Here is a 23,843-nt window from a genome sequence, read left to right as displayed (position 1 = left end):
GGGTGAGCCCCGTCCAGGTAGTCCCGAAGAAGACCGGCCTCACAGTGATCAAAAATGAGAAGGAGGAGCTGATTCCTACTCGGGTGCAGAACAGTTGGAGAGTCTGCATTGACTATAGGAGGCTGAACCAGGTTACCAAAAAGGACCATTTTCCCCTGCCATTCATTGACCAGATGCTTGAACGCCTGATAGGTAAATCCCACTACTGTTTCCTTGATGGTTTTTCTGGTTATATGCAAATTACTATTGCTCTTGAGGATCAGGAAAAGACCACATTCAGCTGCCCCTTCGACACTTTTGCCTATAGGAGGATGCCTTTCGGCTTGTGCAATGCCCCTGGTACCTTCCAGCGGTGCATGATTAGTATTTTCAGTGATTTTTTAGAAAATTGCATAGAGGTGTTTATGGATGATTTGACTGTATACGGATCCTCTTTTGATGGTTGTTTGGATAATTTGGAAAAAATTTTGAATAGATGCATTGAAACTAACCTTGTTCTAAATTTGAAAAATGTCATTTTATGGTTGAGCAAGGTATAGTTTTAGGCCACATTATTTCCAACAAGGGTATTGAAGTAGATCCTGCAAAAATTTCTGTTATTTCACAATTGCCTTACCCCTCTTGTGTGCGAGAGGTGCGATCTTTTCTTGGTCATGCAGGATTCTACAGGCGCTTTATAAGGGATTTTAGCAAAGTAGCCCTTCCACTGTCCAACTTGTTGCAAAAGGAGGTGGAGTTTGACTTTAATGACAAATGCAAAGAGGCTTTTGATTGCCTCAAAAGAGCGTTGACTACCACCCCCATCATCCAGGCACCCGATTGGACAGCCCCTTTTGAGCTTATGTGTGATGCATCAAATTATGCATTGGGGGATGTCCTTGCTCAGAAAATTGATAAATTGCCCAGGGTGATATATTATGCTTCTAGGACTTTAGATGCTGCCCAAGCGAATTATACTACTACTGAGAAGGAGCTTCTAGCCATAGTTTTTGCTCTTGAAAAATTTCGATCTTATTTGCTTGGTACCCGCATTATTGTTTATACTGACCATGCAGCTCTAAAGTACTTGTTGAAGAAGGCTGATTCTAAGCCTAGGTTGATCTGATGGATGCTCTAGCTCCAAGAGTTTGACTTGGAGATCCGTGATAGGAGTGGAGCACAAAATCTAGTTGCTGATCATTTGAGTCGGATCGAACGTGTATCAGATGCGGATTCACCCATTCGGGATGATTTCCCGGATGATCATTTGTATATACTGTATAGTATTTCTGACTCTCTTTCTACTCCCTGGTTTGCTAACATTGTCAATTATTTGGTTGCCTCTGTTTTTCCTCCCTTAGCATCTAAGGCCCAAAAAGATAAAATTAAAAGTGATGCTAAGCATTTTATTTGGGATGACCCCTACTTGTGGAAATTGTGCAGTGATCAGGTAATTAGACGATGCATTCCAGATCATGAGACTGACTCAGTCCTGCAGTTCTTTCATTCTTCCACACCGGGAGGTCATCTGGGTGTTCAAAGGACAGCTCGCAAAGTGCTTGATTGTGGTTTTTATTGGCCCACCATCTTTAAAGATGCGTGGAAGATCTGCAGCACTTGTGAGCAGTGTGAGAGAGCAGGAAATACACTTACATGGCGACAACAAATGCCTCAGCAACCTATGCTATTCTGTGAGGTGTTTGATGTCTGGGGTATAGATTTCATGGGCCCTTTTCCTGTCTCTTTTGGTTATGTTTACATTCTCCTTGTAGTTGACTATGTTTCAAAATGGGTGGAAGCCAAGCCCATTAGAACTAATGATGCTAAAGTTGTTGCAGACTTTGTCAGGTCTAATCTGTTTTGCAGGTTTGAGTACCTAAAGCAATTGGTAGTGATCAAGGAACCCATTTTTGCAACAGAACAATGCATGCCCTGCTTAAAAAGTACGGGGTGGTACACAGGGTATCCATACCATACCACCCCCAGACCAATGGACAGGCAGAAATTTCTAACCGGGAGATCAAGAGAATTTTAGAGAAGATTGTGCAGCCAAGCAGGAAAGATTGGAGTACCAGGCTTGATGATGCTCTCTGGGCACATCGGACTGCCTACATAGCACCCATAGGAATGTCTCCTTATCGGGTTGTCTTTGGAAAGGCATGTCATCTTCCAGTGGAAATTGAGCACAAAGCTTACTGGGCAGTGAAGACTTGCAACTTCTCTATGGATCAAGCTGGTGAGGAAAGAAAGTTGCAATTGAGTGAGTTAGATGAAATCCGCCTAGAAGCCTACGAGAATGCCAAGTTCTACAAAGAAAAGACCAAGAAGTTCCATGATAGCATGATAGTTAAGAAGGACTTCATGGTTGGGCAAAAAGTGTTATTGTATAATTCTAGGCTTGGACTCATGAGTGGTAAGTTGAGGTCTAAGTGGATTGGTCCTTTTGTTGTTATTAATGTTTTTCCTTATGGTACAATTGAGATCAAAAGCGACTCCACAAACAAGAGCTTCAAGGTCAACGGACATCGACTTAAGCCATTCCTCACGAACCCTTCTTTAGTGGACGTAGTGGTGGAAGAGACTTCCTTACTCCACCCTACTCTTCCTCCACCATGACTTAGGGAGTTTTTCTTTTCCTATCTCCTTCTTTGCTTTAATTATACTTGTCCGATTCTATTTGAAGATTTAATTGTTTTTAATTTTTTAATTGTGCTACATTGAGGACAATGTGTTGTTTTAGTATGGGGGGTGGGGGGGAGTGTTCTTTTGTTTTGCTAGTTTTGTTGGTTTTGTTAATTTGTTAGTTGTGTTAAGTTGTTAATGTTGTTAGTTTCGTCGGATTTCTAGTTTGATATTTTGGGTCAATTCTGTGTGCATGTACGACTTTGCATGTTTTTCTTTGAATTATAGGATATGTTCAAGAAATGGGTAATTGTTTTGAAAATAAAAGTTCTTGACATTTTGTGACTTAAAATCCTTGATTCTCCTCTACATGTCACGATAGTTTTGAAAGTGATGAGTTTACCTATGTGAGAATTTGAGCCATCCATCATCATAATCATTTGGTGTGTTTTGCCCCATTGATTGCTTGCACAATAGCCTTGGCTTGATTCTTGTTGATGTTTCCTAATTCACATGCATATTTGGAAATGATTGAGGCAATTTTGTTCTTATAAGCTTCTAGCCAAATGGACTTACCTTGAATTAATTCCTTTGATAGCCCTTTTGAGCCTTGTTTCCCTTTGCTTGTTTTGAAGCTCACTACAAGCCTTAAATGAAAAACCATGATATCACCATATCCTTAAGGAATTTTGGAGCTTTGGAATTGTTTTGGGAATAAGTGTGGGGGGTTTTTGTTTCATAGGATAACTTGTTTTGTTGGCTATGCTTCATGATGTATTTTGGGCCATACTTGATGTACATTGTATATTGGTTAAATGTTGAACATGCTGAATGAGATGTTGTTTCTCAAAGGCCACGTACGTAAAAAAAAAATCGAAAAAGAAAAAGAAAAGCAATAAAGTTGAGTGAATAAGATCTTAAATGACAAAAGAATAATGAAACTCTTGGTTCTACTCTTTATGTTTAAATTTTATCTTTACTTGTTTTTATTTTCTTATTTTTTTCTTAATATGAACTTATTCCCCATTGCTCCTCTATTCCTTTGGGATTTAGCCACTTATTCCATATTTTTCCATACCTTGTCCTTGGCCCCATTACAACCCTAAAAGACCTTTTGATCCTCATGTGCTTGTGTTTATGGGTTGATTGTCAATTTTAGAATCTTGCCAAGTTTGTGTGGTGTTTGTTTTCATGGGTGCTTGGTGGGTAAATAGTAGCCTAGACACTTGAGAGATAGAGTGTATATCTTGTGAGGCTTTATCACTTTTCATTCTTGAGCTGATTAACTATTTTACCATGGTTGGGTTGCTTGGATGATTTTCATGAATGTCTTGACTTTTTGGATCTCCTTATGTTACATGTTACCCATTCCTTTCATTCCTTGATGTTCATTGAGAAATATGTGAATGTTTTCGTTTGTCTCTCTTTGATACCCTTGGATTTTGTTCTTTGTTTCATTTTGCCCAGGAGTGCAAAAGGCTAAGTATGGGGGGTTTTGATGTGCCATCATTTTCTTCTATTTTCTAAACCCTTTTTGCACCATTTTAATTACTGATTGGTCTTAATTGTCAATTAATCAGGCAATTTTATTATTTGGGCTCATTTAGCTAATTTGATGTTTTTAATCTAATTTCAGGAATTAATGAAACATTGGGCTTAATCCGGATTTTGGTTATGGACTTGAAGAGGGCAAATAAAGCAGCGCTTACCTTAGTTAATTTCTAATTAGGAAATTTCGCAATTTTATTTTATGTTGTTCAGTGTTTATTTCATTTTGGGCCAGAGTATTGTAATAGGGCCCAGTGACTTTGAGTGACTCTTTTTAGATAGCAGCCTTGGGATTCGTGCAAGGCTATTCTGTTATGCTATTTTATTATTCAGAGCTTTTGTTTTAGGTTTTTACGTTTTTCTGTTCTAAGGCTACTGTTTTCGTCTTAATGTAATTTTCCGTTTTCTGCTTCTAATTACAATTTTGTTCTTGCTTCTTCTTCTACTTTCATTTACGTTTCTGTCTCATTTACGTTTCTGTTTCATTTACATATCTGCTTCATGTTTCATTTGTGTTTTCTGTTTGAATCTATGGAAGGCTAGTTTTTTTTGGTGTTGTTTCCTTTTGAGGACGAAGCCCAACTCTCTTTGAGGTTTCGTTTGTAATGTGGTTTCCTGACAGTTTTCCCTTCACCAGTTATCCCAAATTCGTGAACATTAATCAGTGCACACTTCGTGTTCGATTAATTGCCTCTGAGCCTAACTAGGGTTCATGCTTAATGGACGAAGGGCTAACTGGTGTATGTGGTGCCTAATCACGTATTGACAACCCTAAGTTGATTTTCGCTTAGTAAATTGAAATAGGGTTGGATTAAGTGGTTGACTGTTAGGGACGAATTCTCTATAACCCAGGATAAGAGAATGGCTTCTGAATCAGAGGAAACAACTTGTTTTTAATATTAGGGTACGGCCTCGATCAAACTTCAACAATGGACGAAAATCACAAGAAGATTCTCAAGTCCTTAGGTGTTACAAATGCAACCAAATTGGTCACATCAAGGCCAATTGTCCTTCAAATGAAGATTGGACTGAGAAAAGTGAAAAGAAAAGGTTTGATGAAAGAAGGACCAAGAAAGCCTACATTGCTTGGGATGACAATGACTCATCCGATGGTTCAGAAAAGGAGATTAATCTTCTAACCAAGGATTATGAAAGTGATGAGAACATCTCTCAAGAATGAAAAACAAGGAGAAAAATTATGATCCTCATCTTTGAAGATCTAGACACTTTAATCACGAAAAAGGTAATATCAAAACCGTTCTCTTATTAAAATCTCTCTTTAGTTGAAATTTTTCTTCAATCAGTTTGATTATGATGACTAACAATTTTTTATTTGTTTGTTTTGATTGTTTGAAATTATGAATATGTGTTCTTGATTGATTGCTTGGGATGACAATGACTCATCCGATGGTTCAGAAAAGGAGATTAATCTTCTAACCAAGGATTATGAAAGTGATGAGAACATCTCTCAAGAATGAAAAACAAGGAGAAAAATTATGATCCTCATCTTTGAAGATCTAGACACTTTAATCATGAAAAAGGTAATATCAAAACCGTTCTCTTATTAAAATCTCTCTTTAGTTGAAATTTTTCTTCAATCAGTTTGATTATGATGACTAACAATTTTTTATTTGTTTGTTTTGATTGTTTGAAATTATGAATATGTGTTCTTGATTGAGTTTATCCTCTAAGCATGAAACTTTCACTAAAATATTTCAATAATATCTATAATTAATATTCTTCATACTTATGTTTGATTGCTTTGATATAATTCATTATCTACATGTTTCAAAGGTTTTGCGGGATATGATATGTGAATTACTTGATTGAGAATTACTCATAAAGTATTTTTAATATATTTTTCTTTAAAAAGTATCTTGATAATCACTCAAAATTTATTTTCTCCTAGAAAGTCTATTGGTCTTTGTTTCTGGCTAAAATAACCACTGGTAATCGATTACCATAATAGTGTAATCGATTACAAGCAATTATTTCTGGCTATGTTGCTCTCTGGTAATCGATTACCATATTTGTGTAATCGATTACAACGCGTCCCTGCACCTATATATTCAAATTTCAAATTCTGAAATCTGCAACTCTTCTCTTTCTCGAAAACCCTCGCCCCCAAATTTTTCTCCAGCCATATCTCGCTCATTTCTTGTCCAAATCACTGTCCACAAAGCCCAAACTTCATATTTTTTCATTCTCTTTCATTCGAACCGATTGAAATTCCAAAAAATCTCTTCAAATGGCGGAACCATTAAAGAAGCGAAATGGCACATCGAGGACGTGTAGTCCTCTGAAGGCGAGGGCGTGTAGCCCTCTGAAGGTGAGGGCGTGTAGCCCTCTGAAGGCGAGGAAGTGTAGTCCTCTGATGGCGAGGGCGTGTAGCCCTCTGAAGGCGAGGATGTGTAGTCCTCTAATGGCAAGGGTGTGTATCCCTCTGAAGGCGAGGGCGTGCAGCCCTCTGAAGTTGAGGGTATTAGTACCCAAGGGTCCACCCTTATGAGAAAGCCAGAGATTGACTCATTGAGAGGGCCGATCATCCCAAATTCAAAAGATTGGACATTAGATGTTGGAAATCTATGCAGTTAACATGATTTTTAGGGATGCAGATGCATGCAACCTTTGTCGTGAAATTTGGTAAATGTGGACTTCATATGAAACAATGCAATACAATGGAAAGTTGTACAATGCGGACTTCATATGAAACAATGCAATTCAGTTTGACTCGACGTTTCCCCTGAATGTTCATTTTAAAGCTAAATGTTGACATCCTGTCCTTCATTTTCGGTTACAAGGAAAATTACTTTTTCCATGAGTATATTGTTTCTCTAAAATATGATGCTCTCGTGAATGATTTATTTTTCCTGGCTAAAGCATGTTCGCCTTTTAGGTGAAAGAACCCGGTGGACCATTCCGTCCTGCCAACAAATCGAGTCCGGAGCCCCACGAATTGATTGCCTAGCGCTGTTCGTGCATCCTCCACCAACGAATCTTATTCGGAGCCCCATGAATTGATTGTCATTCATACATCCTCCACCATCGAGTCCAGAGCCCTACGAATTGATTGCCTAGCACTGTTCGTGCGTCCTCCACCATCAAGTCCAGAGCCCCACGAATTGATTGCCTAGCGCTGTTCGTGCATCCTCCACCAACGAATCTTATCCGGAGCCCCATGAATTGATTGTCATTCATGCATCCTCCACTATCGAGTCCGGAGCCCCACGAATTGATTGCCTAGCGCTGTTCGTGCATCCTCCACCAACGAATCTTATACAGAGCCCCATGAATTGATTGTCATTCATGCATCCTCCACCATCGATTCCGGAGCCTCACGAATTGATTGCCTAGCGTTGTTCGTGTATCCTCCACCATCTTATTCGGAGCCCCATGAATTGATTGCCTAGCACTGTTCATGCATCCTCCGTTATCAAGCGCAGAGCCTCCGGTGACTGGAAAATATGGTTTTTTGTTATTTTCCCGATCGGTTCCTTCGCCAAACATGTGTATACGTATATATTATGTTATTGGTGATTTTTGTTTGTGTTTGTTTTGTGTTGTGCAGAGAAAGAAGAAGGAGAGACGGGAGTCGTCTTAGACTAATCACGGAGAGGGCGAAGACGGACGAAATCAGTGTTTTATCTTTGCTTTCCTCTTATCTCCGATAAAAGGTAAGTAAAGAGGGGCAACTGTCATACCCTAATTTTGTCCGGGGACCATTGTTTGATGGCATGCAATCTTTGTTTGACCACTTCAAGGTACTTGGCACCCTTTGTTGCACAAAACACGAAGTTTCATGACATGTCGGAGATCAAAAGGAAGCATTGTTACACAATCTGTGAGATTTCGTAACATGCCAGAAATCAAAAGGAAGCATTGTTACGCAATCCGTGAGGTTCCGTAACATTCCGAAAGCCAAAAAAGGAGTAATTACGAGACCCGTAAGGTTCCGTAACCTTACGGAAAGAAAACAAGTATCTTTACGAAATTCATAAAGTTTCGTAACGTTATGGAAAAAAGAATCACCAAAAATGCAAGGGGGTGTATTTAGTAAAAAAGGGATGCAAATAGCAACCAGGCCCACTTGGGCCTTCTAGGATGTTCCTCCAGAAGGCGGTTGCTTCTGGAGGAAGCAACCTGGCTCGCCTGGGCGAGATGAGCTCGCTTGGGAGAGCTGGGTGGCAAGCTCCTCCCCTATTTTCCTATAAATAGGGGGAGGAGTGAAGGAGAAAGGGATTCAGCCCTCCTGGTATTTCGAGATCACTTAAAATTAGTGAGAAAAATTGTTTCCGTGAAGAAAATCCAAGCCGAGGCGCTTCCATAACGTTTCCGTGGGTGATTTCGCAAAGATTTTCAACCGTTCTTCGTCGTTCGTCGTTCGTTCTTCGTCGTTCTTCGGTCTTCAACCGGTAAATTCCCAAAATCGAACTTTTCAATTCATTCTATGTACCCTTGGTGGTCCCCATTTATTTGGCGTACTTTTATTTTCGTTTCATTTACTTTCCGTACCCCCTTTTGACGTGCTTTAGTCATTTACTTGAGTCATTTTCTCGCCTAATCAAAAAATAAAATAAATTTCCACCGATCATTTGAATTGTAATATCCGTTAATTTCTGTTAAAATGAAATCCGACTGTTCGGTCATGCCGTAAGCACGTTGGAAACCAAAAAGAGGTAAAATAATAATATAATAATCAAAAAATATCTTTTAGTAAAATAAAGCAAAAAAAATCAATCGGACGTTTCTCTTTGGGATTTCTCTTTCTTAATCGAATTGACTAATAACTAAAGTGAAACTAAGGCTAAAATCAACTCACAAAGCCAAGCTTGTCCGCAAAATCACTAAAAAGGATTTTAAGGTTTAATACCTCAGTTTTTCTCACCATGTAAAAATGGATCATTTTAAGGTCCAATGCCTCAAAAGGACCACATTCCAAGTAAAAAGAATCGCTTGATTCACCCTTTAGAAAGAACTACGTAGGTCTGATTTCCTCTTCGATGGAGGGTACGTAGGAGCAAGAGCCCCGCTTTTGTCGACCTCAAAAATAAAAAAGGAAATAAAAGTTTAGGTACACAATTTTACACAATTCTAATTTAAGGCTGTTGTCCTTTGGGACAAACGTGAGAGATGCTAATACCTTCCTCAAACGTAAATACAACTCCCGAATCTGGAATATTCTTCATGACCGGTTTCCTTCGGTTTTTTCCGACGTTTTCCACAAATAAGTGTTGGTGGCGACTCCGCGCATTTTCCTCCTTTGGAAGACGCACCCGTGAACCTCGCCTCGCTCGCCCGCAAAAGGGTAGGTTGCGACTGTTTCCCAATGAGCAATGATAAACCAAATGTTCATAACAGATAGTAGGAAAATAGTAACAAATTGGGGGGGGGGGGGTTGTTTGCTTTTGTAAATTAAACAGCGAGTACAATTGAATTAGAAAATATCAGAATTAAAATATGTTGCTTCCCCTAGATTCACAAGCAAGTCTCTTATCCTAGGTTGCAAGAATTTATCCTTTATTAGTTTAACCACTTAATCCAACCCTAAATTAAATTACTAAGCGAAATTCAATATAAGGCTTTCATTATGTGATTAAGCATCACATACACCAATTACTCATAAACTATGATTAAGCATGAACATAAATTAAGCGCAAAGGCAATTAATCAAGCACTAAGCATGCATGAATTAAAAACAAAAAATTCAGAGTAATTAGTGAAGAGGAAAAACTGAACAGAATGTAACATTAATAATAGAACCTCAAAGAGAATTGTGCTTGATCCTCTAGAGAAAGCAACGCAGGAGACTTAGCCTTCCATTAATCAATAGAGAACGAACTTATAAATTGAAGAACGAAATTTTATTGCTACTGGAATTGTAAAACGAGAAGATGTCTCAAAGAAAAGCCTAAAACTAAAAAACGAAAATAGGAGAGAGAGAAGAGAGGGCCTAAACTAGAACCTTGGTGCTGTTATATAGTTTTCCAGCCCCAAAGCTAACAAATCTGTTTTAAATCCAAGCCCATAAATAAATTAAATTCAAATCTAGATAAGATAAGATAAGATAAGATCTAGATTAAATAATATCTAGATGAGATCAAATCTAAATATATATCTAGATAAGATAAAGATAAGATAAGATCCAATTTTGTAGAATAAAATAGTCTACCCTCTTCAAGTCCAAGCCCAATTCAGGATTCAAGCCCAATGCTTCATTAATTCCTGAAATTATATTAAAAACATCAAATTAGCATAATGGGCCCAAATAATAAAACTGTCTAATTAATTTGACAATTAAGACTAATCAGTACTTAAAATGGTGCAAAAAGGGTTAAGAAATAGGAGAAAATAATGGCACATCAAGCATGCAGTAATTAAACATTGAAAGAAGCATTGAACACTTAAAAACACAATTAATTAGATATTAAAAGATAATTACATCAACTGTTCCTTAGAAATCCCCAACTAGGGTGTTTAGTCATCCATACACAGAAACCCTAACACAATGAGATAGAGAGTACATAATAATTGTTGCTTACACAAGAAGGGGGATCCCTCCTCCTCTTCTTGGCACCTCACAATCACTCTAACAGTCACTAATCTCTCTAAAAATGTAGAACCCTAGGCTTCTTTGCACAGCTGCTCCTCTTTGCGACCTCCAGATCACTATTCTAGAAGTCTGTGCAAAAATATGCAGCTCTGGTCTCTCAAAATCATCACCCTAATTTTGAAAATTCAGGCTTAAATAGGCTTTGAAATCGCAACGTCGCACTTAGTGCTACCCTCACGCTTAGCGTGAGTAAGTGGATTTGGGCTTGGTGCCAATCGTGCGCTAAGCCTGGCTAAAGACAAACGTCTCGCTTAGCGGGCTGATCTCGCGCTTAGCGTGCAGCCTTGATTCTTGTACTCTGCCAGATTCCTTTGTCATGCTAACCACACTGAAGCTGCACTTAGTAGTGCATGCGCCCTGAGCCTACAAGGTCCGCTTAGCACAACTGCTCCTTTTAGCACTTCAAGATTTTGACCTCTTTTGACCTGGAATTGTACAGATTTTCTCATTAAATCACATGGGAGATACTCTAAAGACAGCTATTCAAACAAAACAAGATTTATATACAAATTCCTACAAATTAACTATAAATTGGGGAACTATATAAGTTTTAGAAAATGTTTTTTATACAAAAGTTAGTCGTATAAGATAACTAACAAACTCCCCCAAATTTACAGTTTTGCTTGTCCTTAAGCAAAGAAAGAACAATTCACTTGTCCTCAAGTGACAAAATACAGTGGTTAAACAAAGTGGTGTTTGTTTCACAGAAAAATTTAATCATATGAAATGAATATCATGGAATGCTTCAATCAAATGCCCTTCACAAACATGCAGCTTTTCAAAGATAGGAACGTATGCATTAGAGTAACAATTGAAGTACACTAGTAAGAATGACAAATATCAAGGAAGGATCATCAACCAAAGCCTCACAGTCATTGTTTCACTCAAGCGTGTTTAGACTCATTCCATCATAAACAACAAACACAAGTCCTAACCTTTGCATTTCATCTCATACCATACAGAAATAAACACACAAAATGAATTCGAACGACTTTCTAGGCTTGTAATGAGGTTGGGCTGCCAACAATTCATGGTTTTTCTAGGATTCAAAAAGCTTAGATTCTAGGAGAGCATTCATCCTTAGATAACCTTTACTTTTCAATCATTCCCACCCCAATACTTGCCTCTTTTTAGGCACTTAGTTTCTTTTCATTGATTTGCAGCACACACACTTGAACACTTTTATTTGTACTTCCAGTTTTTTTTCCTATTTTTTTATATATATAGAAAACAGTGTGTATATGATGCTCTGTTTTAAGCATTTTATTTCTTACCTATTGTCTCCCCCAAATTTGGGACAAATTTGCTTTGACATATAACTCCACCAAATTTGGAATGATTTTGCCTTAAACCAAGCTTTTCTATGGATGATGCTCTCCTACAACCTAAGAAAATGTAGAAGAAGATAAAATTGTATAGGCTCAAGGTTCCATCAATCAAACATTCATTCAGCTCAAAATTGGGTGCAAGGCATAAATCATTCAAGCACATGGTTAGCTTTTTGGCTAAGTGGCTATCACAATCAAACATGGCCGTCATCATCCTCAATTTCATGCATTCAGTCCATACTTCAAAGCTTCATGCAAAAATCAGTACTAAATGATAGTCATTTCTCTCAAAATTTAAAGATCACACTCTCATCAGGATACGGTTAATGCATTCCTTCACAATCAATCTGACAAATTGACTAACATTTTCAGTCATACTCCTAATCACATGTTCTTTCTCTTCAAATGGTTGCAAGCTTGATCAAAACAAAATCTATACATTCTAGTCCACTCAATTCATACAATTTCTCATTCAAATCAATCACAACACTTCATTTCATACAAAACAAACCACTGAATATCATATTCAATCAGTTCACTGTTCAAACATACTTTTGTACAAGCTACTACTACAAACAAAATAACTAAAATTTAAAACTGAAATTTAAATAACTGAAACATAATGCATAAACAAAATAAACTGATAAAAATAAACTGTTCAAAATGAAAAAAGATAAAGATCTTATCAATCCTCCTATGGATGATCCTCTGCATACTCATTAAGATCCAACCTGGAGCAGCTGGTGGATCCTGTGAAATGAGCTGCTCTTGCTCCAATGCTGGTGCAGATGGCAGGGTATCCTCAGAGATAGGTGCAGGGGATGGCTCTGGAATAGGTTCTGGTGAAGGTACTTCCTCTTAAGCCACAACTAAATCAGAAGCAAATGAAAAGGGATCAGGAGAAGCAAGCTCATCCTCTGCTGGTGGTGTATGCTCCTCTGTGGGCTCAGGTTCTTGGGCTGCGGAGGTCCCACCCCCTCCAGAAGGAGAAGGCTGGACTCCTGGCCAAGCCACCTGAGTGTGAAAGTCTTCCATGCTCATGATAGATGGTAGGCCCAAGCTCTAGAAGCTCTGCATAATAATGACATGTCCTCGATGTAGGCTCTACATCATGGCATGTAGCATCTCTGGTGTAAAAGAAAAATCTGATGGTCCGGAAGAAGAAGGAGCTAAAACTGGTAGCTGAGCTGGTGATGGAGCAGAAGTAGCTGGGATAGAAGAAGCTGGTGATGATGTGGAAGGAGCTGATGTTGTAGTGGGAACCTCAGAAGATGGGAGAGTCTCAGATTCCTTCCCCTTGGCCTTCCTATGCCCTCTGAAAGTCACTGTTAGATCATCAAGATTCCAATAGTTCTTCTTCACATATGCCAAATTAATGGTGGGGCTGAGACTCTCCAACGTCCTAGAATCAGAAGTGACTCCTCTAGCTTTACATAAAGTAGTGATTAAGGCTGGAAACCCAAGCCTAGAGGAGTCCTGCTGGGCGATCATAGAGATCTGATGAGAAATTAAGTAGCCCACTGATCGAGGCCGTACCCGAATCAAATAAACATGAAAATGCAGTAACTAGGAAGTGATCCTAGGTCGTTTCCCAACGAGCAGTGATAAGCCAAATGTTCATAATATACTTGCAGTAACAGTAACGATGGGGGGGGGGTTTGGTTGTTTGGTAATTAAAGAGCAGAACAAATAAAATGGAATACGAAACTACTAATATTAAAAACGGGTTGTTTCCTCTGATTCAGAAGCCACTTTCTTATCCTGGGTTATGGAGAATTCGTCCCTAACAGTCAACCACTTAATCCAACCCTATTTCAATTTACTAAGCGAAAATAAACTTAGGGTTTTCAATACGTGATTAGGCACCACATACACCAGTTAGCCCTTCGTCCATTAAGCATGAACGCAAGTTAGGCTCAGAGGCAATTAATCGAACACGAAGCGTGCACTGATTAATATTCAGGAAATTGGGATAACTGGTGAAGGGAAAACTACCAGGAAACCACATTACAAACGAAACCTCAAAGAGAGTTGGGTTTCGTCCTCAAAAGGAAACAACACCAGAAAATCTAGCCTTCCATGGATTCAAACAGAAAACGCAAATGAAACATGAAGCAGAAACGTAAATGAACAAGCACGTAAATGAACAGAAACGTAAATGAAAGTAGAAGAAGAAGCAAGAATGAACTCGTAATTAGAAGCAGAAAACGGAAATTTGCATTAAGAACGAAAACTGTAACAAGGGAACAGAAAAACGTGAAAACCTAAAACCAAAGCTCTGAATAATGAAAATAGCATAGCAGAATAGAATGCCCTGCACGAATCCCAAGGCAGCTATTTAAAAAGAGTCACTCAAAGTCACTGGGCCCTATTACAATACTCTGGCCCAAAACGAAATAAACACTGAACAACATAAAATAAAATTGCGAAATTTCCTAATTAGAAATTAACTAAGGTAAGCGCTGATTTATTTGCCCTCTTCAAGTCCACAACCAAAATCCGGATTAAGCCCAATGTTTCATTAATTCCTGAAATTAGATTAAAAACATCAAATTAGCTAAATGAGCCCAAATAATAAAACTGCCTAATTAATTGACAATTAAGACCAATCAATAATTAAAATGGTGCAAAAAGGGTTTAAAAAATAGAAGAAAATGATGGCACATCAAAACCCCCCATACTTAGCCTTTTGCACTCCTGGGCAAAATGAAACAAAGAACAAAATCCAAGGATATCAAAGGGAGACAAACAAAAACATTCACATATTTCTCAATGAACATCAAGGAATGAAAGGAATGGGTAACATCTAACATAAGGAGATCCAAAAAGTCAAGACATTCATGAAAATCATCCAAGCAACCCAATCATGGCAAAATAGTTAATCAGCTCAAGAATGAAAAGTGATAAAGCCTCACAAGATATACACTCTATCTCTCAAGTGTCTAGGCTACTATTTACCCTCAAAGCACCCATGAAAGCAAACACCACATAAACTTGGCAAGATTCTAAAATTGACAATCAACCCATAAACACAAGCACATGAGGATCAAAAGGTCTTTTAAGGTTGTAATGGGGCCAAGGACAAGGTATGGAGAAATATGGAATAAGTGGCTAAATCCCAAAGGAATAGAGGAGCAAAGGGGAATAAGTGCATATTAAGAAAAAAAAATAAGAAAATAAAAAGAAGTAAAGATAAAAATTAAACATGAAGAGTAGAACCAAGAGTTTCATCATTCTTGTGCCATTTAAGACCTTATTCACTCAACTTTATTGCTTTTCTTTTTCTTTTTTCGATTTTTTTTTTTACTCTTTAGCCTTTGAGAAACAACATTTCATTCAGCATGTCCAACATTTAACCAATATACAATGTACATCAACTATGGCCCAAAATACATCATGAAGCATAGCCAACAAAACAAGTTGTCCAATGAAACAAAAACCCCCCACACTTATTCCCAAAACAATTCCAAAGCTCCAAAATTCCTTAAGGATATGGTAATATCATGGTTTTTCACTTAAGGCATGTAGTGAGCTTCAAAACAAGGAAAGGGAAACAAGGCTCAAAAGGGCTATCAAAGGAATTAATTCAAGGTAAGTCCATTTGGCTAGAAGCTTATAAGAACAAAATTGCCTTAATCATTTCCAAATATGCATGTGAATTAGGACGCATCAACAAGAATCAAGCCAAGGCTATTGTGCAAGCAATCAATGGGGCAAAACACACCAAATGATTATAATGATGGATGGCTCAAATTCTCACAAAGGTAAAATCATCACTTTCAAATTGAGCTTTCAAAACTATCATGACATGTAGAGAAGAATCAAGGATTTCAAGTCACAAAATGTCAAGAACTTTTATTTTCAAAACAATTACCCATTTCTTGAACATATCCTATAATTCAAAGAAAAACATGCAAAGTCGTACGTGCACACGAAATTGACCCAAAATATTAAACTGAAAATCCGACGAAACTAACAACATTAACAAATTAACACAACTAACAAATTAACAAAACCAACAAAACTAGCAAAACCAAAGAACACTCCCCCCCCCCATACTTAAACAACACATTGTCCTCAATGTAGCACAATTAAAAGATTAAAAACAATTAAATCATCAAAGAGAATCGGACAAGTGTAATAAAAGCAAAGAAGGAGATAGGAAAAAAAAAACTCCCTAAGTCATGGTGGAGGAAGAGTAGGGTGGAGTAAGGAAGTCTCTTCCACCACTACGTCCACTAAAGAAGGGTTCGTGAGGAATGGCTTAAGTCGATGTCCGTTGACCTCGAAGCTCTTGTTTGTGGAGTCGCTTTTGATCTCAACTGTACCATAAGGAAAAACATTAGTAACAACAAAAGGATCAATCCACTTAGACCTCAACTTACCACTCATGAGTCCAAGCCTAGAATTATACAATAACACTTTTTGCCCAACCACGAAGTCTTTTTTAACTATCATGCTATCATGGAACTTCTTGGTCTTTTCTTTGTAGAACTTGGCATTCTCGTAGGCTTCTAGGCGGATTTCATCTAACTCACTCAGTTGCAACTTCCTTTCCTCGCCAGCTTGATCCATAGAGAAGTTGCAAGTCTTCACTGCCCAGTATGCTTTGTGCTCAATTTCCACTGGAAGATGACATGCCTTTCCAAAGACAACCCGATAAGGATACATTCCTATGGGTGCTTTGTAGGCAGTCCGATGTGCCCAGAGAGCATCATCAAGCCTGGTACTCGAATCTTTTCTGCTTGGCTGCACACTCTTCTTTAGAATTCTTTTGATTTCCCTGTTAGAAATTTCTGCCTGTCCATTAGTCTGGGGGTGGTATGGTGTGGATACCCTGTGTACCACCCCGTACTTTTTAAGCAGGGCATGCATTGTCCTATTGCAAAAATGGGTTCCTTGATCAATAACAATTGCTTTAGGTACTCCAAACCTGCAAAACAGATTAGACCTGACAAAGTCTGCGACAACTTTAGCATCATTAGTTCTAGTGGGCTTGGCTTCCACCCATTTTGAAACATAATCAACTGCAAGGAGAATGTAAACATAACCAAAAGAGACAGGAAAAGGACCCATGAAATCTATACCCCAGACATCAAACACCTCACAGAATAGCATAGGTTGCTGAGGCATTTGTTGTCGCCATGTAAGTGTATTTCCTGCTCTCTGACACTGCTCACAAGTGCTGCAGATCTTCCACGCATCTTTAAAGATGGTGGGCCAATAAAAACCACAATCAGGCACTTTGCGAGCTGTCCTTTGAACACCCAGATGACCTCTCGGTGCGGAAGAATGACAGAATTGCAGGACTGAGTCAGTCTCATGATCTGGAATGCACCGTCTAATGACCTGATCACTGCTCAATTTCCACAAGTAGGGGTCATCCCAAATAAAATGCTTAGCATCACTTTTAATCTTATCTTTTTGGGCCTTAGATGCTAAGGGAGGAAAAACAGAGGCAACTAAATAATTGACAATGTTAGCAAACCAGGGAGTAGAAAGAGAGTCAGAAATACTATACAATATATACAAATGATCATCCGGGAAATCATCCCGAATAGGTGAATCTGCATCAGAGACACGTTCGATCCGACTCAAATGATCAACAACTAGTTTTTTTGCTCCGCTCCTATCACGGATCTCCAAGTCAAACTCTTGGAGCCAGAGCATCCATCGGATCAACCTAGGCTTAGAATCAGCCTTCTTCAACAAGTACTTTAGAGTTGCATGGTCAGTATAAACAATAATGCGAGTACCAAGCAAATAAGATCGAAATTTTTCAAGAGCAAAAACTATGGCTAGAAGCTTTTTCTCAGTAGTAGTATAATTTGCTTGGGCATCATCTAAAGTCCTAGAAGCATAATATATCACCCTGGGCAATTTATCAATTTTTTGAGCAAGGACAGCCCCCAATGCATAATTTGATGCATCACACATAAGCTCAAAAGGGGCTGTCCAATCGGGTGCCTGGATGATGGGGGTGGTAGTCAACGCTCTTTTGAGGCAATCAAAAGCCTCTTTGCATCTGTCATTAAAGTCAAACTCCACCTCCTTTTGCAACAAGTTGGACAGTGGAAGGGCTACTTTGCTAAAATCCCTTACAAAGCGCCTGTAGAATCCTGCATGACCAAGAAAAGATCGCACCTCTCGCACACAAGAGGGGTAAGGCAATTGTGAAATAACAGAAATTTTTGCAGGATCTACTTCAATACCCTTATTGGAAATAATGTGGCCTAAAACTATACCTTGCTCAACCATAAAATGACATTTTTCAAAATTTAGAACAAGGTTAGTTTCAATGCATCTATTCAAAACTTTTTCCAAACTATTCAAACAACCATCAAAAGAGGATCAATATACAGTGAAATCATCCATAAACACCTCTATGCAATTTTCTAAAAAATCACTGAAAATACTAATCATGCACCGCTGGAAGGTACCAGGGGCATTGCACAGGCCGAAAGGCATCCTCCTATAAGCAAAAGTGCTGAAGGGGCAGGTGAATGTGGTCTTTTCCTGATCCTCAGGAGCAATAGTAATTTGCATATAACCAGAAAAACCATCAAGGAAACAGTAGTGGGATTTACCTGCCAGGCGTTCAAGCATCTGGTCAATGAATGGCAGGGGAAAATGGTCCTTTTTGGTAACCTGGTTCAGCCTCCTATAGTCAATGCAGACTCTCCAACTGTTCTGCACCCGAGTAGGAATCAGCTCATCCTTCTCATTTCTGATCACTGTGAGGCTAGTCTTTTTCGGGACTACCTGGACGGGACTCACCCATTGGCTGTCGGAGATAGGATAAATGATTCCAGCTTGCAAAAGCTTGGTTATCTCCTTCTTCACTACATCAAGAATCACCGGGTTGAGTCTTCTCTGTGGCTGTCTTACTGGTTTAGCTCCATCTTCTAAATTTATTCGATGCATACATGTGGATGGGCTAATACCAGGAATATCCGCCAGGGTCCAGCCTATAGCCTTCTTATGCTTCTTGAGAACTGACAACAACTTCTCCTCTTGCTCATCAGCAAGGGAGGCAGATATAATCACTGGAAAACTCTTGCTATCATCCAAGTAAGCGTATTTTAAATTTGATGGCAGAGGCTTCAATTCTGGTGTGGTCGGCTCGACAGTGGTAGAAGGAGATGGTTTCTCAACCTTTACCTCATAAAGAAAGTCAGAGGTATGTGTACTTCCTGAAACATGGTTAGTCCTATCTGACTCTATAAAATCAATCTCAAGAGGTAAAACACCACCACCAGGCATGCAATCAATATTACTCTCAGATTCACTCTCAGCATCAAATTCAGACATATGATCAAGTACAATTTCAGACTCAATGCATGAAGAGTGAGAGGCATGCAAATTAGAATAAAGATCAGTCATGTATTCATCAACAACATGGTCAATTATTTCAGCACGAAATACAGAAAGATCTTCAGATGGGTATTTCATAGCATCCAGAATATTAAAATGAACAGTTATATCACCAAACTCCATGGACAATGTGCCTGCATAAACATCTATCTTAGTTCTAGCAGTTTTCATAAAGGGTCTGCCTAGAATGATGGGAACTGATCCTTGAGAAAATCCATCTTCCATATTCAAGATATAAAAATCAACAGGGAAAATCAGTTCACCAACTCTAACTTAGACATCTTCTATGAAACCAACAGGATAGGCAACACTTCTATTAGCTAAATGAATTACCACATCAGTTGACTGCAAGGGACCTAGAGATAGAGAATTAAAAATCGACAGAGGCATAACACTAACAGAGGCTCCTAAATCTAGCATGGCATTGTCAAACTTACTATTCCCTATAATACAAGGTATGCTGAATGTACCTGGATCTTTGCATTTTTCAGGAATTTGAGGAACAGATTTACCAATCAATGCGAAGACATTTCTGCCCATGCTAATTCGTTCACTTCCTTTAAGCTTCCGCTTATTAGTGCACAGCTCCTTCAAGAATTTGGCATATCTTGGAATTTGCTTTATTGCATCCAACAGAGGTATGTTTACCTCTACTTTTCTAAACGTTTCCAAGATCTCTTTCTCTGCCTCTTCCATTTTTTTGTTGGAAACTGCTCTTGGAGGGAATGGAAGAGGGGGAATGTGTTGCTTCTGCAAATCAGAATTACCTGTGGAAGAAGATTCACCTGCACAGAAATTGTTAGGTAAATTTTTGTCATCACCTTTTTCTGGAATAGAGTGAAGTTTGGCAGGTTCATTTGCAGATGAGGAAGGTGCTACGGGTTGAGGTCCTTGACATTGCTTTCCCGACCTCAATGAAATGGCACTGACATTTTTGGGATTTTGGACAGCTTGAGAAGGCAGCTTGTCAGAATTCTGGGACTGTTGTTGATTCAATTGGGTAGCTAATTGTCCCATCTGATTGGTTAAGCTCTGAATGGAGGCTTTGGTCTCTTGCTGAAACTGCATGTTCTGCATAGTCATTTGCCTCACAAGTTCTTCGAGGGAAGGTTGTGGAGGGGCCTCAACTGTTGGCTGTTTCTGGGGTTGTTGCTGTTGTTGGATTGGTGGAGGAATGTATGGTCTGCTTGGGCCAGCAGCATTTTGGAAGGAAGGAGCAGGCTGCTGTTGTTGTTGTTGAGGGCTGGACCATCTGAGGTTAGGGTGATTCCTCCATCCAGGGTTGTATCTGTTGCTGGAAAGGTCATAATTGCTCTGCTGTGGTTGATTTTGCTGCTGAGGTTGAGGAGGTCTATTGTAAATATTTGCAGCATAAGCTTCAGGCTGCTCAATTGCTCCAGGTTGCTGCATGGAAGGGCAAAGGTCTGTATGGTGGTCAGCAGAGGAGCACAAACCACAAACCCTTGCGACAGGTACAGATTTCTGATTCAAGGCCAGCTGGATTACCAAGTTGACCAACGCATCCAGTTTTCCTTCAAGCTTCTTAGTTTCAGATGATGTAGATGGGTTTGTAGATACCTCATGCACTCCTCTAATGACTATGGCATCATTTCTGGCGCTAAACTACTGGGAGTTGGAGGCCATCTTCTCAATTAAATTTCTGGCTTCAGCAAGAGTCATGTCTCCAAGGGCTCCACCACTGGCAGCATCTATCATACTTCTTTCCATATTACTGAGTCCTTCATAAAAATATTGGAGAAGAAGCTGTTCTGAAATCTGATGGTGGGGGCAACTGGCACATAGTTTCTTAAATCTCTCCCAGTACTCATACAGGCTCTCTCCACTGAGTTGTCTAATACCTGAGATATCCTTCCTGATGGCTGTGGTCCTGGAAGCAGGGAAAATTTTTTCTAAGAATACTCTCTTAAGGTCATCCCAGCTCGTGATGGACCTTGGAGCAAGGTAATACAGCCAGTCCTTTGCCACTCCCTCTAATGAATGAGGAAAAGCCTTCAGAAATATGTGATCCTCTTGGACATCTAGGGGTTTCATGGTGGAGCAGACAATGTGAAATTCTTTCAAATGTTTGTGCGGGTCTTCACCTGCAAGGCCATGAAATTTTGGAAGCAAATGAATCAGTCCAGTTTTAAGAACATATGGGACATCCTCATCAGGGTATTGGATGCACAAGCTTTCATAGGTGAAATCAGGTGCAGCCATTTCCCTTAGAGTCCTCTCACGAGGTGGAGGTTGTGCCATGTTCTCAGAATGTGCAAAATCAGAATGCTCAGAATCAGAATGCTCAAAATTATAATGCTCAAGATCAGGATGTTCAAAATCACCAATAACAGAATGCACAGATTCACCAGTTATGGAATGCTCAGAATGATAAAAAGGTATAAAATGATGCCTAACTAATCTATGAAATGTCCTATCTATGTCAGGATCAAAGGGTTGTAAGTCAGATGGATTGCCTCTAGTCATACACTACATTCAGCATGCACACAACTAGTTGCCTTGTCATGTAAATAAAGGTGTAGGTTTGAACTACAGCTACCCTCAAATGATATCCAAATGACTTGAAATTTTGTGAGAAACCTTATAAAATGATGAGAAGATAGGACAAAAAATTTCAGACAAAAATTCAAAGTCTAACTATGAAAGCTAAAATTGGTAAGTTAAGAAAAATAAGTGAATAAAACTTGAAAAATAAAAAACTTTTGACAGAATCGCTTCTTTTGGACGATGGAAACCTCAGCCAGCCTATGGTAGGCTGCCATGGCGTAGGAAATTTTTTTCTAGCCCAAATGCATATATAATAATTCCGATTCTGATAACCGGAGCAAAAGTTATGGCCGTTTGAAGTTTTGACAAACACAAAATTTGCTAATTTTTTGGAACTTTCAAATATGACCAAACTAAAGGCTCTAGCTATTTTTCCCACAAAATATGGATTAAAAGAAGTTACCAAAAAAAAATTCAGCCAAAAATAACAACCCTAGCTACTAAAACAAAAAATCCCAAATAATTCAGCATGGGTGGTCGCTAAAATCCGTCTCTAATTGATTTCTACTACTACTCTGTTTTTCCGCAAGCTGATTTCTACTACTACTCTGTTTTCAAGCACAATCTTCACAGCAAAACACCCAAGACTGAAACAGGGGAAACGCTTAATGGGAAAACTGAAACAGAACACACATTAAACAAAATACCAGGACACTAAACAACACTAACACACATACTAACACAATACTAACTAGCTATTATGAACCTTTGGACACTGCTCCCCGGCAACGGCGCCAAATTTGATCGAGGCCGTACCCGAATCAAATAAACATGAAAATGCAATAACTAGGAAGTGATCCTAGGTCGTTTCCCAACGAGCAGTGACAAGCCAAATGTTCATAATATACTTGCAGTAACAGTAACGATGGGGGGGGGGGGGGGTTGGTTGTTTGGTAATTAAAGAGCAGAACAAATAAAATGGAATACGAAACTACTAATATTAAAAACGGGTTGTTTCCTCTGATTCAGAAGCCACTCTCTTATCCTGGGTTATGGAGAATTCGTCCCTAACAGTCAACCACTTAATCCAACCCTATTTCAATTTACTAAGCGAAAATCAACTTAGGGTTTTCAATACGTGATTAGGCACCACATACACCAGTTAGCCCTTCGTCCATTAAGCATGAACGCAAGTTAGGCTCAGAGGCAATTAATCGAACACGAAGCGTGCACTGATTAATATTCACGAAATTGGGATAACTGGTGAAGGGAAAACTGCCAGGAAACCACATTACAAACGAAACCTCAAAGAGAGTTGGGCTTCGTCCTCAAAAGGAAACAACACCAGAAAATCTAGCCTTCCATGGATTCAAACAGAAAACGCAAATGAAACATGAAGCAGAAACGTAAATGAACAAGCACGTAAATGAACAGAAACGTAAATGAAAGTAGAAGAAGAAGCAAGAATGAACTCGTAATTAGAAGCAGAAAATGGAAATTTGCATTAAGAACGAAAACTGTAACAAGGGAACAGAAAAACGTGAAAACCTAAAACCAAAGCTCTGAATAATGAAAATAGCATAGCAAAATAGAATGCCCGGCACGAATCCCAAGGCAGCTATTTAAAAAGAGTCACTCAAAGTCATTGGGCCCTATTATAATACTCTGGCCCAAAACGAAATAAACACTGAACAACATAAAATAAAATTGCGAAATTTCCTAATTAGAAATTAACTAAGGTAAGCGCTGCTTTATTTGCTCTCTTCAAGTCCACAACCAAAATCCGGATTAAGCCCAATGTTTCATTAATTCCTGAAATTAGATTAAAAACATCAAATTAGCTAAATGAGCCCAAATAATAAAACTGCCTAATTAAT

General features: G+C 38.9%; 1 non-coding gene across 1 annotated transcript; it reads left to right on the top strand.

The window, feature by feature from the left end:
* The first annotated feature begins 21,235 nt into the window (after nt 1-21,235).
* Nucleotides 21,236-21,342, top strand: LOC114407879. The gene has a single exon (XR_003665692.1). It is a non-coding gene; the product is annotated as a small nucleolar RNA R71 (small nucleolar RNA).
* Nucleotides 21,343-23,843: the final 2,501 nt, after the last annotated feature.

The sequence above is a fragment of the Glycine soja genome, chromosome 3 (genome assembly GCF_004193775.1).
Source record: "Glycine soja cultivar W05 chromosome 3, ASM419377v2, whole genome shotgun sequence".
Classification (NCBI taxonomy): domain Eukaryota; kingdom Viridiplantae; phylum Streptophyta; class Magnoliopsida; order Fabales; family Fabaceae; genus Glycine; species Glycine soja.
Note: the sequence above shows the minus strand (reverse complement) of the source record. Positions and strands in the feature narration are given on the sequence as shown.